The sequence below is a fragment of the Oryctolagus cuniculus genome, chromosome 3 (assembly GCF_964237555.1).
Source record: "Oryctolagus cuniculus chromosome 3, mOryCun1.1, whole genome shotgun sequence".
Lineage (NCBI taxonomy): Eukaryota > Metazoa > Chordata > Mammalia > Lagomorpha > Leporidae > Oryctolagus > Oryctolagus cuniculus.
In genome coordinates this window covers 56009345-56021649 of record NC_091434.1, presented here as the reverse complement: position 1 = coordinate 56021649, position 12305 = coordinate 56009345, and the positions used below count along the sequence as shown (strand labels likewise).

Below are 12305 nucleotides of genomic sequence, written 5' to 3'. Positions count from 1 at the left end.
GCCACCATACTACCAAATAGCAATGCTAGACTATAGATTTATGGTCTTGTTTCTCTAAAAAGACTTAATAATTGATTCCCTATCTTTTCCTATTTACCTCAGTAATCATCAAAATCATTATTTATCATTTTCAACGAGATGAATTGATCAATTGATGAATCAATCAATCACCTTAAATCTCCCGGTTTTCTATAAATCCACTGATTCTTATTCCCAGTTTTTAGTATATGTGCTGCTGAAGCGAGCACAATTGTTATTCCCAGGATTCAATACTTTTTGTCTCTCCAGAATGTTCACACTACAGATTCATAAATTTTTGGTTTTTTAGCCTAATCATCCATATCCTCGACATTGTCACAGAACATCTCTATTTAACCTTGGTTTAACCCTGCTATGCACTGCGAAATCTGCTTTACTGCCTTTTCAACCTGTGTTTGTTTTTTCCTTCCAAGTCAAACATTTAAGGAGAGAGAAGTTTTCCTCTTCACTTTCATTGCCATTTCTTGATAATTATAACTTTTACTGACAAAATCTTTGTTTCTTAGGAAACTACTTACTTCTTCACTCTCGGTTTCATAACTCAGCTAAAAAATCCATCTGTTCCAGTTTGTCCAGCACTGTAAGCATTCTCAGGGAAAGAGACTTCCAGTTAGGAAAGTCAGGAGGCAGTCATCCTATTTCTGATTCATAATTATTGTTTCAATGTTAATTTTTCTTAATGTTCTTAACAACCAAGGATATCAGATTCACATGACTTGTCTGACATATTAAACCTATTATTTATGACTATTTAATTTCCGAAAATATTTTTTAAAAATAGGTTTTAGTCTTTAAATTTATGTTTTTTAAGTATTTGAAAAGCAGAGTTTATGATGAGAAACAAGGAGAGACAAAGAGAAAGAGAGATCTATAATCGGCTGGTTTAGTCCCAAAATGGCCATAATGGCCAGGGTTGGGCCAATCCAAAAACAGGAGCCAAGAGCTTCTTCCAGATCTCTCAAGTGGGTGCAGAGGCCCATAGATTTGGTCTATCCTGCTCTGCTTTCTCAGGCACATTAGCAGGGAGAGGGATGGGAAGTAGAGCAGCCAGGACTCAAACCTGCTCCCATGTGGGTTGCCATTGCAGCCATTTGGCAAGTGAACCAGCAGATGGGAGATTTCTCTCTCTCTCTCTCTCATTGCTTTTTACATAGTTGAAACTTAATAAACATTTTAAAAGAAAAAAAAAAAGAAAAAAGGTTTCATTCCACTTAATACATAGGATGGAATGTGAAATACATATAAATAAGCATATTTAGGTTTGAACACTAAATTCCATAAGGATGTTTAACATATATTTACAAATAAAATGAAAGTAAAAACTATAAATATAAACAAATGGAGCCAAAGTGCTAGAAAATGTCTTCAACTTACATAAATCTCAGGAAAAGTTGTGCAGTGTAATTTCAGAAAAAAAGCATGTTTCTAAATTTTATTTTAAAGAAATTTGAGTTAGTTAATTCATATTTGAATTTGTACAGGGTGAAATAGCCAAACAACACTATTTAGTTACAGTAAACATAGAATATATCAATGTTTGTTATATAAATATCCAACAAATGAAATCAGATCCAAATATAATTTGAAACATCACAGGAATGTGTACATATAATTTAACTTTAGCAGTAGGCATGCTATTATAATTGCTTTAAAATTAATTATAATTCCTTTTGGAACTACTTTGGATGATATTCTTTTTTATAATTTCTTAAGTTTCCTGAGAAATGTTTTAAAAATAAACACTATGTTTTTTTAGAAAAATCTTTTGGAAAAATCTTTCAATTATTTACCAAAATAGCAAACTACTAGAGTGTGTAACAATTTTTACTTCATGATTGGCAATGATTAAATAAAATTTCAAAACTGTAAAGAAAAAAAAACATAATTTATAGGATATCCTCCTCCATATATTAAATAAATTGTTCTAAATCATTTGTTAAAATCAACAATGGTCTTTTGGCCAGATTACCCTGGAAAGTAGCATCAAATCTCATTAACCATCAACCAAACTAATTTGGAAAAATATGTACCCTCATAATTAGTGGATGAAGAGAGTTTAATGAGAATGTGACCTGATTTAAGTTGATCTTAAGTTATTTTTTTAAATGCCTGGCAACCTTGGAAGGAAATAATTAATCACAAAAGTCCTTCTGAGTTCTCTCCTTCTGCCAATGTCAATAAAATGCTGGAATTTGTATACAATAATTCGTTCTGTTTCCTTCATGTTTTAATTTATTACCTGGACTAATTATTATATGTTCTCAACTTGTGAAATTTTTCATCCTCCCCAAATTTTCAATGTCATTTCAATTAAAGCCACATAAAATTCAAATGAATTGCTCATGATCAATAGGATCAAAAAATATTCAATAAATTAGTGATTAGTTTTATTTGTGGCTTTTTACTTCTTTGAAGGAAATAAAATGCAGAGAAGTTCTACGATCCTGTAGTGCCTATTATTCTGAGTAATAATCACACTTTTTCAAAATATTGATCTAAATATTTTATTATAGCTATATAATATTTAGTTTCAAACTTTCAAAATGTTATAAGAACAGTATCAAGAATGTCTGTATGCTTTTTACCCAGATTATCAAATGAAAATATTTTTGGGGAGGACTACCCTGTGTAATAGCAGGTTAAGTCACAGCCTGCAATGCTGGCATCCCATGTACCCGTTTGAGTGCTGGCTACTGCATGTACTATCCATCTCCCTGCAAATGCTCCTGGGAAAGCAGCAAAGGATGGCCCAGGTTCTTGGGCCCGTGTACTCACATGGGAGACCCATATGAAGCTCCTGGCTCCTTGCTTCTGGCTTCAGCTTGCCCAACCACTGCAGCCATTCTGGGAGTGAACCAGCAAATGGAAGATTCTCTCTCTCTCTTCCTCTCTCTCTCTCTCTCTCTGTATGTGTATATATACATACACACACACACACACACACACACACATATATATATAAATGTCTTCCCCTCTATTTATCCCTCTGTTGGTAATTCTACCTTTTGAATAAATAAATAAATCTTTAAAAATTTTTTTACCAAATTGCTATTATGATAGATAATGTTTTTGAAATCCTTTGAAAAGGAGCTGTAGATTGGATACCTACTTATCTTTGAATACTTTTCTGTTTTATAATAATTATAATTTTATTCCTTTTATCTTAATCAGAAAAGTAACATTAAAATACCATGAAACCCTCAGCCTTTTACCAGAGTTTACAGTTGTTCCAATAAAATTCCTCATGTAATAGAAAATTCCTGATGATGAGTTATATTAAATTTATGCATATTTTTAGTCTCCTTGGTCTATGATAATTTCTCTGTATTTCCCCCTGTATGTCATGGCATTGACATTTCAGAGTAGGTCAGTTATTTTGTAGAGTAGCCCACTACCGTGCTTTAATTGCAATCTCCCAGTGATGGGATTGTGCATGAGTGTGTCTTTGAAGGAAAGTACTGCTTTCATGATGCATCATATCAGGAATTACTTAATTTTTATTTGTCTTTTAGTGGTGATTGCCCTGCATTGATCACTTCATTAGTGTGTCAGTTTCGTTTATTGTAAGTTACAGATTTTCCTATTATAATGAATTAGCATTTTTTGGTAAAATGCTTGTTGGGGAGCTTTGAGATATAATAAATATTATGTTATTCCTCAAACCTGCACTTTCATTATTAATGAATTTTACCTAAATCATTTATTAATAGGAGCACCAGCTGGTTCCAGACCTGGGGCAATAAAAGATATACCTGGGATATACTTACAGTTACAGAAAGTAAAGTAGTGTTCAGAAATTAATGAAGATGTGTCAAACGACATAGAATTCATTAAAAGGAGTTCCCACTGGCCAAATCTGGGACAATTTGAGCAACAAAATAAATAATACTATTGAAAAATTTTAATTCATTGAATAAAATAAGAACCAAGGAGCCTATCCTGAAATAAATTAATTAAGTACAGCTTTCCTTACAGAAAGTATTCAATTAATAAATATACCAGGAATTATTAAGTTTAAAAATCACCATAATAAATGGGTTTTATTTAGAAGCACAACAATGTTAGAAGTTAAGAAAAAGTCTTCAAACGATCCAAACTGTTGATCTTCATTTATAGGATCACTAATGAAGAATTTTGCATACTTCACAAATTTGCATAAAATTAAGTTTTGAATAGGTATAGATCTAACCTGGTATATAGATGTAAAACATATGGAGTCATAACCAGAGAGACAGGGAATGGACTTCACGGGCAAGTTAACAAAGATACTGCAGTTGGTTGTTTTTCTATTTATTAGCAAGGTCTCATGAACCCACTAGACCTCAGCATCAGTGCCATATTTCTTCAGCTCATGAAGCTAAATACACAAGTATACAAGTATAAGACTATCCCCAAAATGTGAAATAGAACCCTGCCTTCACAGATAGCAGGGACTTGTGGGTCCTCAGCATTTCAAGGGCCTCATCAAGTGTAGGGGAGGTGGCACTGTGTAGCACTTAGCAAACTTTTTGGTATTAGTGCAGAGTATGCCTACACACAAAGAATGTATACACTTTGAAGACCCAGTACAAGTATAGACAAATGTCAACATTGTTTTCATGGAGTGGCACTGACATCTTTGACAACTGATCCCTTGAGAGATAGAAAAAATATTTATTGCATTTAAGAAAGAAATTTTGTCTGGCAAAAATGTCCACTTAATATCATGAGGGCCAAGAACTCCTAGCGTAGAATATACATTGCTACGCAGTGGGGGAAGGGAGAAGTGCCTGAATAGGTCTTTGTGTCCCTTCTGGATTCAAAAGTTATGGAAAACACATAGGTTTAATATTGGGTTGTAACTGGAATGTAACATATGTGGAACATGAACGAATCATTTTTGTCTAAGAAATGAAGTCAAGCAACTAATGCAAATGAATACGGATAGAAATCAGTGGTCTAGAATTCGAGGAATTACTGAACTGAAATAGTGTAAAGGACTGTGATAGGCTAAAACGTTCCCACTTTGTACCGTTAGTCATTTTACTTTCCACACTCCAGTCACAATGATTTTCAGTTCATGGAATGCAACCCAGTGTTTAGGAAGCCTTGCACACTCTTCTTTCTGCTGCTTCCCTTTGCCACCCTCTCCTTTTCACTTACGTAACTTCTGTATGTCGTTTAAATCTCAGTGCCAGCATTTTAGCCTTGGCATCTTACTAAGAAGGTCAGATTCCATTAGACATAACATTTCATTTAATAGTTTCCTACATATATTAGCTTTGCAATTTAACAATTTTCTTATTCTTTAATTCATGATTATCTCCTCACTGCTCTAAGTTCAAGGAGATAAGGCATTTGTTTCTGCTTTTTTTCCCCCTCCAATTTCTTAATGTTCTCTTGGATCTAGAATATTTCCTGGCACAGAGAATATTCTAATTTAAGATTAATCAAATAAAGCTTACAGAAGGGAATGCTGAATGTGGGTAAGAAAATCAAAGCTGATGTACATAGGGAAAACAGAAGAAAATAGCTGCTAATATAATCACCTTCATTTTTTGAGAGATTTCTATTGCATCTAGGATATCTTTAAAAGATATGGTAACACTTTCTGAAAAGCATTACCTAGAAACAGATATAAAAGCTTTTGAAATTCATGATAAAAGAGAATATTTCATTACTAAAGCACTTATCAATGTTAATTGTGTGTGTTGTTTTAATATAACCCATTGGAGTATATGTGTCCCTTTCTAGGTTAGGAATTTATGGTTCTGAAAAATCAACTTATAACTAAAATTTCAATTAATAATGATTTTGCAGAAACTTAAATACAGATATTCTAAATATATGTATTAGGTGCTAGATAGATATCAGAGTAACATCAATTATTTAATTCATGTAATTTGCTAATGGCATATTGGCATGTGGTATTTTTAATGAGAATTTCCTACTTAAATTACATTTTATTTCACCCCTTTAAACTTGAAAAAGGGAAGCATATTCTTTTTACTTTATTTTCAAAAGAGAAATGCTAAAATAAATTTTAGGTAATAAGTTATACCTATTATCACCCAGATACCATGGTAAAATAAAATGTAACCAGAACAAATACCACCAGTACTGATTTGTGTATTATCATTAAAACTAATACTTATACTTTAATAATCAGTTTGTTCTGTGGCTCCAAAATTAAAAATATATCAGGTTCTCAAAATTAATTACTAAGTAAAAATGAATTCAAGTTTTGATATCTACTAGCTGAGTTTTAATGTTATGCTTACTTGCAAGATGTGGATATACTTTTTTTGTTCCTGATTTATTTATATCTTTTTCTGTATTTACTAGATGGTTCGAAATTGTTTCAAATATGTTACCATGAAGGTGCGTATTAAATTTTTGTATTTATACAAAATGACTATCTCTCAAAAATAAATATTTATGGAGGCTAAGCTTTTCTTTGGCAAGACTACTATCTGTTGAGGCATCATGATATTTCACAGATTCTTTGTGAGTTTTTACCAAATTAGCACTGTAGTTATGTAAGAGATCTATATTTCACATAGCTGATAAATGCTGAACATTGGAAGATGTCTTCATAGTATTTTAAAAAATACTCAAAGAAGTCTTTCCAATATTTATGTCACATAAGAATTCCACAGATCAAGTTATAAAATAATTATTGTATCTCTGAATTTAATAGCTAGGAAAATTCCATTTTACCACCATGTAGTTAAAATGCATCTATTCTCCCCTATCTTCATATATTTAATTTATATTTCCCACACTTTTCATCTTAAGAAATCTGAGATAACAGGTCAAATTTTTGATACATTCAGAGTGTGTTAAGTTTCCATCTTTATAATTTATTAATATCCAAAATTTGTATAATTCTCTTCATATTGCCTACCATGTTTATCTCATTTTATTATAATAATCCTATTGTAAGTAAAGCAAAAATCTTTTACTACTTAGGAAATTAATAATTTGAGAGATTAAAATGTTACCTAGATCATACAGAGAGTAAAGTGCGATTCTTAACCTAGAATCCAATTTTCATTCTTTTGAATACAGGGATTTTTCTATTACTGCAGACTGCTTTTTATTAAAATTTTGTAAGGTCAAATGTGCTTCATATCTTAATCTTGAAGAAATCCCCTTTCTCCAAGTAGGCATTCAATTTTAATTTCATGATTCATTTAAAATCCAGTAAAAAACATTTTATGAGACTGTTAGACCTTTCTACAGTTGACTAATGTATTCAGGTTTTTTTTTAAATGCTCGTTAGGCACTAGAGAATACAAAGGATACAGTCCATGTTTACATCATCATACAGGCATAGAAACAATAAGGGAAGGTTATGCAAAGTGCAGTGGGAGATTGCAGAGCTGTATTGTGTATAAGACTACCTGGGGTCTTCTACAGACAACTCAATTATATGGGGAGCTATAAACCTGATGGATGTGCAGGAGTATAAAGATATCACAAACACAATAATCTACTTCTGCAAAGCCATGAATAAATGGAAAGTTGAGGGAAAGTGTTTCATTGTGATTTAATGTAAGAGGAGGGCCAGCGCCTTGGCTCACTTGGTTAATCCTCTCTCTGCGGTGCTGACATCCCATATGGACACTGGGTTCTAGTCCTGGCTGCTCCTCTTCCAGTCCAGCTCTCTGCTGTGGCCCGGGAAGGCAGTGGAGGATGGCACAAGTGCTTGGGCCCTGCACCCCCATGGGAGACCAGGAGGAAGCACCTGGCTCCTGGCTTTGGATCGGTGCAGCGCTGGCCGTAGAGGCCATTTGGGGGGTGAACCAACAGAAGGAAGACCTTTCTCTCTGTCTCTCTCTCTCACTGTCCAACTGTGCCAAATAAAAAAAAAAAATAAAGAGGAAAATAAGACTATATTATATCAAAAAGCTGACTATAGTAACTGAAACTATGAAACTATTAGAAGAATCATAAGGTAAATTCTTCAAGGCACTGGCATAGGCAACATTTTTTTACATAATATTTCATAATCAAAAATAGATCAATGGAATTTTATCAAACTAAGAAGCCTTTGCACAACAATTGATACAATCAACAAAGTGAAGAGAAAACTGAAAGAATGGGAGAAAATATGTCTAAAGTATGAATCTGATTACAGATTACTGTGATGGATATGTAAAGAATTAAATAAATTGACAACAACAGCAAAACAAATACTCCAATCAAGTAATAGGAAAGAGAATCCGAATAGTCATTTTTCAAAAGAAATAATAAGGGCCAGCGTTGTGGCATAGCAGGTAAAGCTTCCACCTGCAGTGCCAGCATCCCATATGGACGCCAGTTCAAGTCCCGGTTGCTCCACTTCTGATTCCGCTCTTTGCTATGACCTGGGAAAGCAGTAAAAGATGGCCCAAGTCCTTTGTGTGGGAGACCTAGAAGAAGCTCCTGGCCCTGGGCTTCGGATTGGTGAGGCTCTTGCCATTATGGCCAATTGCAGAATGAACCAGTAGATGGAAGACCTCTCTCTCTCTCTGCCTCTCCTCTCTGTGTAACTCTGACTTTCAAATAAATAAAAGAAATCTTTAGAAAAAAAAAGAAGAAATAGTAGAAATAGCTAGATAGCGCCGCGGCTCACTAGGCTAATCCTCCGCCTTGCAGCACTGGCACACCGGGTTCTAGTCCCGGTCGTGGCACCAGATTCTGTCCCAGTTGCCACTCTTCCAGGCCAGCTCTCTGCTGTGGCCAGGGAGTACAGTGTTGTCCTTGGGCCCTGCACCCCATGGGAGACCAGGAGAAGCACCTGGCTCCTGGCATCGGATCAGCGTGGTGCGCTGGCCGCAGCGCGCCGGCCGCAGCTGCCATTGGAGGGTGAACCAACGGCAAAGGAAGACCTTTCTCTCTGTCTCTCTCTCACTGTCCACTCTGCCAGTCAAAAAATAAAAAATAAAATAATAATAAAAAGAAATAGCTAACAACACATGAAAACATGCTCTGTATTGCTAAAGGTCTGGGAAATGCAAACAAAACCCACAATGAGTTATCATTTCACTCCAGTTAGAACGATTGTTATCAAAAATTCAAATAATAACAAACACTGACAGTTGTGGAGAAAAGGGAGCCCTAATACGCTGATGTTGAGAATGCTATCTAGTAAAGCCATTATTGAAAGCCTTATGGAGTTTCTTTCAAAAACTAGGAAATGGATATGACCCAGCTATCGTACTTCTAAGAATGCATGCACAGGAAATGAAATCAGCATACGAAAAAGATACTTGGACTCACATATTTGTGCATCACCATTCATGATTTCCAAGACCAACCTAGATGTCTATCAATGGATGGATGGATGAAGAACATGCAAGACACACATACACATGCACACACACACAATGAGATATTGTTCAGTCATTAAAATGAGTGAAATTCTGACATTTGCAATAAAATAGTTGGGATTTGGGATCAAGTCAGACTCAGAAGACACATAACCCATGTTTTCTCTCATATGTGGATATTTATATATGCTTTACACAAGCAGCCCATATTCATCTAAAATAACAATTGCCATAGGGGCTGGGAAGGATGGAGGGATGATGGAGGACCGACACTGGACACCAAAATGTAATGAGGTTAAAGCAATGAGCTCTGGTGTTCCACAGAACAATAGGGTAACTACAGCCAGTGATGGAGGAAATGGAAAGGACTAATAGCTTGATATCACCAGATTTCACTGTGAATATCTGTGGAAATAATGTACTATACCCCATAAAATGTACAGGCATTTCATGTTAATCTAAATTTTAAAAATAAAATAGAAAACAAATATTTAAAAATTTAAAATTTGGGGATGGTGCTGTGACATAGTAAGCTAAGCCTCTGCCTGTGGTGCCAGCAACCTATATGGGTACCGGTTCATGTGCTGGCTGCTCCTCTTCATATCCAGCTCTCTGGGTTTGTTTGTTTGTTTGTTTGTTTGTTTTTGACAGGAATAGTTAGAAAGACAGAGAGAAAGGTCTTCCTTTTTCCGTTGGTTCACCCTCCAAATGGCCTCTATGGCTGGTGCTCTGAGCTGATCCGAAGTCAGGAGCCAGGTGCTTCCTTCTGGTCTCCCATGCAGGTGCAGGGCCCAAGCACTTGGGCCATCCTCTACTGCCTTCCTGGGCCACAGCAGAGAGCTGGACTGGAAGAGGAGCAACCAGCACAGAATCCGGCGCCCTAATCGGGACTAGAACCCGGAGTGCTGGCGCCGAAGGTGGAGGATTAGCCTAGTGAGTCACGGTGCCATCCCCAGCTCTGTGTTTGTGGTCTGGAAAAACAGTGGAAGATGGCCCAAGTGCTTGGCCCTTGCACCCACATGGAAGACCGGAGGAGGCTCCTCGATCTTGGCTTCTGATTGGTTCAACTCTAGCCATTGCAGCCATTTGGGGAGTGAACCACTGGATGTAGCACTTTTCTCTCTGTCTTTCCCTCTCTCTGTCTATAACTCTACCTCTCCAATAAATAAATAAAACCTTTGAAAAAATAATAAATGAGGAAAAAATGAGAAGGAAGGAAAAGTCTTAATAGGTAGTCAATATTGGAGCAGTCGATCACATGTACCAGGGTTGATTTTTACTGCTTATATAGGGGAAATAAGTGTGGTGTACAGGATAGCATGCAGATGTAGTAACAGGAGGACAGGTCAACAAAAGGACAAGGAGAGGAGGGCGTTTAAGCAAGGACATGGGTCTCAGGGCCATTTTAGTTCCTCAGCTGAGAGCAGATCTGGTCCCCCTGCATTCTTAAGCAAGCTTGGTCACTTGCCTTGTAATCTTCTCCATCCCACCCTGTGCACTCTTTTCCAAGTAACCAGCTGGCAGAAAGGAAGGCCCAATGAGTTTGAAATGCCCATGAAAAGCTACCTCATCTCCACCCTCCATCATGGCCCTTAACTGGCTTATGCTGCATAAACCCAGCCCATAACTAAATTCTTGCTCTCTGCCTGTTCATTCTATGTGCATGCTGGCAGTCAGCCAATTTTGATAATTCATTATTTTCTTGAATAAATTCATTGTGGCTGTGAGTTTGTATCCTGTCTCCTCTCTGTTCTGCCCCTTTCCTTACAGACATCAAGAGAGAGAACCAGGATTTGAATAATTTTAAAATTTATGCCTATGTCATCTTCAAAAAATTAATAGAAAAAGAAAATACATATTATGAAAAAAGTATGAATGGATCTCAAAAATTTTTGTAATCAAAGAGATTTTGCTTTTATTCCATTTTTTGTGAACATTGTAAGTACCCTTACAACTTTCCTTTAAAATAGGCTTGAAAATTTAGAAAGGGAAAAATGTCATTTGTGCTGAATCTTACAATTTAATTAAACACTATTTCTTAATGAAATTTCCTTTGACTTATCATTTTAGTATATATTAAAAAGTCTGGTATTAAATTCTCTAGTTCATTTCCTTCCCTCTGAATTAGAATATAAAGATAATCCTAAAAAGGCAGGATAAACTTTGACACCCACACTCTTTCTTACATTTTTACTCTAACATAGTATGTACAACTATACTTAGAATTCTAATAATAAATATTTTATTCACCTTTGCATATTTTCTAACTATGTGTATGAAAATAAATATATATATGTACAGGAACATATGATCAGAGTTCAAAAAGTTCTTGGAAAAATGAAGCTGTTTACTTTGTTATGACAATTTGAATTCTATGCATGTTTTGTGTGACAGGCATTTTACATGAACATAATTTTATTTAACTAACAGACATATAATCTTGTACATATTTATTGAGTGAATAATGATGTTTCTAAATGGGTGCACCCTGTGTACTGTTTAATCAGGGTAAATATATCTATCTCTTCAAACATTTGACATTTCTTTAAGGTGAAAATATATAAAAAAACGAGAAATATACATAATAGTAACATGATCTATAGTCAACACACTGTGAAATAGAACTGCAAAACTTTTTATTTTATCTACCTATAACTCTGTAACTATTAATCAACCTTTCCCACTCTTCATTCTCCCCTACACTCTCCAGCCTCTGGTAACCATGATTAGAGTTTTATCTTCTTTGACAGCCACATGTTTTTAGACTCCACCTATGAATGAGATCATGTGACACTAGTGTTTTTGTGCTTGGTTTACTTCACTTAGTATTATGACATTCAGTTCAATCCATGTGTTGCTGGTGACAATATTTCATCCTTTTTATGGCTGAGTAGCATTCCATTTTGTATAATACCAGATTGTCTGAATCTTCATATCAGTGGGTAGATATTTAAGTTGATTCCATTTCTT

General features: G+C 35.3%; 1 long non-coding RNA gene across 1 annotated transcript in view; it reads left to right on the top strand.

The window, feature by feature from the left end:
- The window catches only part of LOC138848962 (uncharacterized), a 115675-nt gene that overhangs the window by 32107 nt on the left and 71263 nt on the right, over positions 1-12305 (top strand). Inside the window, exon 3 of the long non-coding RNA XR_011387207.1 lies at positions 6364-6399. This is a non-coding gene — a long non-coding RNA (uncharacterized lncRNA). The remainder of the gene's footprint in view (positions 1-6363; positions 6400-12305) is intronic.